Source organism: Lonchura striata, chromosome 2 (genome assembly GCF_050655825.1).
Source record: "Lonchura striata isolate lonStrDom1 chromosome 2, ASM5065582v1, whole genome shotgun sequence".
Classification (NCBI taxonomy): Eukaryota; Metazoa; Chordata; class Aves; order Passeriformes; family Estrildidae; genus Lonchura; species Lonchura striata.
In genome coordinates, this window is record NC_140704.1 from 27,921,319 (window position 1) to 27,927,318 (window position 6,000).

A 6,000-nucleotide genomic window follows, 5' to 3' on the forward strand; every position below is an offset into this window, starting at 1 on the left:
GAGCAGATGCTGGTGTGCTATATGGACTCATGTAAGACAACTATCCTTCAGAACTGGGATGGAACTATACCTCACTGGTAATGAAACAAAACATGGGGTTACTCTGCCTTCTGAGGTTTCTTATTGCTGACATCTAAATGAGACCCATTCTAATGGGAATAAAGTGATTTTAATACTATATTGGTTTTTTGGGGTTGGATTTTTTATCTCAAAATTAAAATGCCTTAGACAACCATGCTGAAGCCTCTTTACCCATAGGTTTTGTCTTGGAGGCTGGAGTGGATAAGACAGTTACAGAGGATGTAGAGGAAGAAAATGGGAGATTTTATTCACTTCCATTGATGTTCACTTCTGTGCTAATGTTTTGACTTTGGAATGAGGCGTTAGTAGCTGTGAGAATTCATGCAGGTGCATTCTGCAGTCCTTCCTCTGGGAGATGATTTATCAGCAGCCTAAAGCAATAACTAAAACAGCCACTGTCTTATGCCACTGCAGTTGACAGTAATGTTATTGTGTGAAGGTTGCCATATGCATAGAGAGGCCATGGTCTCTTTCTGCCCTGATCAGGAAAGAACTGTGCTGAAAGCAGAAAGTCTCTTCCATGCTACTTGAAACTTCAAGTTAATGATTTATTTGACTGACTGGTTTCCCTGTAAGTGCATTGTCAGGTGATCTTATTGGAATGACAGGGCAGGAGAGTTCTTACGTCTCTACTATTAGTGTTTGTTTAGGCATGTAGGTATTTCCTGCAAAGCCAGCTCAACAGAGCAACTGGAGCCTGGATGTGCAATCATCTGTAGTGCAGGAAAGCTAAAAGTTCAAGCTGTTCTGCAGTTTGTGTAGTTTACTCTTTTGAACTTGGCAGTATAATCTCTTCTACATGTTTGTGGATTCTGCTTAAAATCTCCAACACACTAGAGTTTGTCTCAAAAAATAAATGAGTAGTAGGGAGAACAGAGTGCCTCTGAAAGCCTTACTTCAAGTTGTTTCTTCCCTTCTTTAGGTCAAAGAAATTTAATGTGAGGTTGTGCAAGGGTATCTTCTTGATCTTTGGACAAAAAAAGCCAGGATCTTGGCATTCATGATCCTTGACTCAAACTCTTGCAGGAGCACAGTTCAGTTCCCAAAAGCACAGCCATCTCTGTAGTTGGGTATAGCTGCTCAGAGCCTTGCCCAGTCAAGTTGTGAAGGTTTCTAAAATACAAAACAAATAAAACACAAGAAGTTCCATTGTAACATGAGAAAGAACTACTTTACACTGAGGATGGCAGAGCACTGGAAAAGGCTGCCCAGCGAGGTTATGGAATCTTCTTTTCTGGAGATATTTATAACCCACCTGGATGCGTTCCCTTGTAACCTGCTCTAGATGACCCTACCTTGGCAGGAGGTTTGGACAAAATTATCTCCAGAGATCCCTTCTAATCCCAACTATTTTGTAATCTCAAGGGATTGAGATAATAGAAAGGGCAACCTGGTATTTGTTTTGACCCCTTTGCATGAGACTCAAGGGCTTCTGATGACTGGCTCAGCCCAGTTAATGGGCTGCTGCTCTCTACTTTCCTTACATGCCAACCATTCATCCATAGGTCTGAACTGGCTGATGGGAGACTGTTGGGAAAGCTTTGAGAGAACCAAGCTAAAGGATATCTACTGCTCTTTGTTCAAAGTCACCTTTTTCCTCATAGAAAGATCATATCAGCTGAGGACTATTTCCTTTTGGTTACTCCCCAGTTGCCAGTTCTCCTTTTATTGTGCTTAGAAATGGCTTTGAAGACTTGCTTCAGAGTCTTTCCAGTGAATGTGATTCAGTCTGTGATTTCCCAAAATAATCCTTGAGGAAGAATCTGACCCTTTTGTATTTCTAAAGTAATTGGGCCCTCCTGAAAGTGCCATGGCCTTTTAAAAACTATTGAGAATGGCATCTCAGTGGTGCTGGCCAGCAGTCTCACTGGCCTCATTTGTCACATGAGCCCACAGGACCAGACAGATATTCAGTCTGCTCTCCCAGGCACTTCGCTGGGGCAGAGGAACCAGAAAGGTCCGAGATCAAACCTCACCAGTAAAGGCCTTTTCTGCTTCTGCTACACCAACCCCACTCAGCAGCAGAACCATGTTTTCTATAAAATTGCTTTTTGTGGCTCTGTACTAGGAGAAGACCTTGTTACTTCCTCTTACACTTTTTTATTAATTTTGGCTCTGAGGCAGCTTCAGCTTCTCTGGGACCCTCCCTGTACATTTCTGCTTTTGGTACACTTTTGTGACATCTCATCAACTAATTCAGGGATGAGTTTAGTTTTTTTTTTCAAAGGGAACAAAGTAAAATACCTGCTTGGATCTTTGCTTGAGTAAAAGAAATATTTTTAAGATTAAAACTCAGAAATAGTACCCTGACAGCATATATGAATGCCCAGGGCTGAGGTAACTTGCAGTGCTTGAGACAGAAGTATTGTGTTGGCTGATAAAATATTTGTAGGTATGTAAAGGGACTGCTAAAGGTGATCTTATTTTCAATGAGAACCTATGAATATTCACGTGCTTCCTTTTCAGTTTTAGTAGCTATTTCCTATTGCAGCCTGTTGTGTATTGAATTGCTGGGGGTGTTCTATACCTACTCTTCAGGTGTTGCCAACTCTCAGAAGCATTCCTTCTGATTAAAGGAATTGCCAGGTTTTATTATCTGAATTCTTTTGGCCTTATTCATGTTAGCCTGAAGGAGGAGGGAATGAAAAGCCAAATTTTAAAGGCTTCAAAAGCCACAGCACAGGCAGCTCCTTCTGGTGTTGTACAGGACAGGATCAAGGTAGGGTGTCACAGCTAAGCTCCCAAGGACAGGTTACAAGCCCAGGAAGCAATGACTGCACTGCTGATGCTTCTCTCAGCACTCAGCAGGAGGAGTTTAGCCTGTGCACTCCTTAACCCACTAACTCGATTTTGGTCTCTGTACAGCCTGCTGGAACTCTTCTGGCTGCAGCATCTCTTGCAAGTAGAGCATGAAGGAAAAATATAAAATTTCTCTGAGCTAGAATGAATATCAGACTCAGTTGTGTGTTACTTGACAGATAGCTCTGTTGGAGATGAATGGCTGAATGAGAGCTTGGAGCTGTAAGGAGGCTCTTAGTGCTTGAGCATGTTTCACTGGCTCTGAGTTTAGCTTTATTTAGCTTGGGAACACAGGCAACACTATGATGTCCATTTTATAAATCTATTACTAAAACTGACTTTTTTATAGCTTCTGTTGCCTTCAAGGCTGCTAGAAATCCCCAGGATGAAGCCAGAAAGAACATAATCTGTTGAACTGTGATGCTGAAGCAGATTTGCAAACATCAATAGTGAATAAAATATTCTACTTAAAAACATAAATCTCTACAATTGCTGAAATAGCTGACTATGATAAAAAGGCAATGAATTTTTCATGAAGTATAGCAGTAGCACCAGATGGCTACTGGGCTTGTGGGAGAATCTTTCCATTTCACATTAATTCTGAAAAACAGTGAACTAAAAACAGCATGCGATAATGAATTGGTCACACACAATGTTAGTTTGGAGCTAAAATAAGTGGATGCAGTCAGATTTGTTTTAAACTGGCTTATTGTCCTGGACTGGTACTTGACATCTGGTTCCATGGGTTCTTGTCTACACAGGTCTCCCTGCAGTGTGTAGCTTGGGTGGTGTTTGGTTTAAATTGTTTTATGCTCATTGTCTTCTGTCCTTTTTTTAATCTTGTCAAATCCTGCTATAATTAACCTGCTCTCAGAGAGATGTTACTTCAACACAGAATGGATGAAACCACTGAAAAAGTTCATGTGAACTTTACCCATCTCATATGAGCTATAGTGAAAGTGTTTGCAGTGTATGGCTTTGTTAATTTAAAGTCATGTTAGTTTAGTGTTGTACTTTCCAATGTTGAAGCAATATCTTTATTAAACATTGGTGTGTGCCTATTACTTAAATTTATGGCAGTTTCTAGCCAGGAGTGTATTATGTCTAGCATGTGCTGCCCTTAGTCATGCCTGCTGACCTGCTTTGTCATCCCTTGTAGGATAACAAACTAGAACTCTTAGAGGAAGGGTACAACTTAAGGGTGTAATGCTTAGTGAAGATGTAATTTGGGGCTCAACGCTGTGAGCCCTGTGAACACTGTCAAAACCAAAGAAAAATTCTTCATTAAGGATTCCTCAAACAAAAGATTTATTGTCCAGAGCTTTTTTTTCCTTCTTTTTTATTTTTTTTTCAAACCTAGGTCATATTCTGGACCTCCATTTGAAAACCTAAATTAAGTTTCAGCCACCAACTGTGACTTTTGATTAATCTTTTTCCTACCTTTTTATTTTCATAGTGGCATCTCAGCGAGTTTAACAAAAGTGAAAGATGGTTTTTATCTATTGTACTTCTGACCACTGTATTTCTGAGTTGTGGGAAATGGATTTTGAATATGTGGTGGCATGTGTACAAGCAATGACTGCCTTAAACAGTTTCAGAGTAAGATTTAATGAACACTAATCTTTATGAAGTTAAAGATTTTTTTTTTTTACTTATGTGACTTTATTTTACTTGTCAAGTGTCCTTCAAGTTTATACTCCCAGTAGGAGAGACTTTTTATGGAGAATTTATCTGCATGTACTTTGCCCTCATCAATTTGCCAACACGTGAGTGTATCCAGTCTTGGAAGTGAAGCTCAGAGTTCTTGTTCAGCTGTGTGGTGGCTGATGTCCACATGGTACAGTACAGGTCATGTTAGCTCTGGGGAGAAACCGTGTAGCTACACTAACCTGATGCTACTCCTCAACTAATGTTCCATGTCTTCCTGCAAAGTTAACCAGTGAGGCTGGCTGACACAGCTTTCTAACTAGGGGTACTCTAACTAACCAGGATATACCTTCCTGAATGTACATTTCAAGAGCTACACATACTAATGAGTGAGTACACACATTTCAAGGCAAAGTATAGCTTATGTTTGTGTATAAAATGGATTAAGATAATTGAATCTGAATATTAAGTTGTAACATTGCTTTAGATTAGCCCACAAATTGTTAGACTGATGCTGCTGTACAGTGGTTGTGGAGCAGATTACAGTGTGTGGCTTGGCAGATGGAAGTGAGGAGGGGAAAGAGGGTACCTGATGTCTGAGTCTGGATCCAGAGTATGTGCCTGGGATTGGGCTGGGAAGCTGGAGGCTTGCACAGCCCCTCTGGGGCAGGCAAAACACTGCACCAGAGAGCAGGTGCCGTCTTACAACACCAGCAGTTTAGGGGCAAATTACTGAAAGGTATTTCATTATGGGCTGTTTCTGACAACAGACTCCTGGTTTGGTTGGTGGTGTTTTTCTTGCCTTCTCCAGAGTATTGTACTGCAGTATTATATAATCGTTTTTACAGGCCTTAGGCATGCTGCACGCTTCAGATCTGGCCAGTTTGGATCTCAAAGCTGGGACTATGGCAAGAAGTGCTGGAGCTGCAAGGAGAGTACTGTGTGTCCCTTCCTTTCAGGAAGCCAGCATAGTTTATGTGAAGTGTGCTGTTATCTGAGCTGCAACTCCTTGTTTCTGAGTTCATGAGTCGTACCTAAAAGCAACTGACCTGTAACTCATGGGTTTTCTTTTGTTTCATTTAAACCACCTCAGACATGATCCTGAAACAAAATTAAACAGGAAGATTTAGGAGCAGACTTGACAAAGCCTATTAAAAAAAAAAAAGGGGGGGGCGGTGGGAGGAAGGAGAACTGAAACTGTGCCAAGCATTTATGGAGGGATAAATGGACTAGAACAAGAGTGGTTTGAAGTAGAGGAAGCTGGCATTATGCAGAAGCAGACTTACAAACAGGTAACATTACTCCAGTGTAAATATGTGCAATGTGCTAATCCAACCCAGCTCTGCAAGATTCTTGCATGAACACAAGGTTCAGAGCATTACCATTCAGTGGTGTGCCCCAGCAGAACCAAGCAAATAAAAGAAGCACCCTGTCAGTGTTAGTCACTGTGGCTCTATCTACGTGTGTATGGTG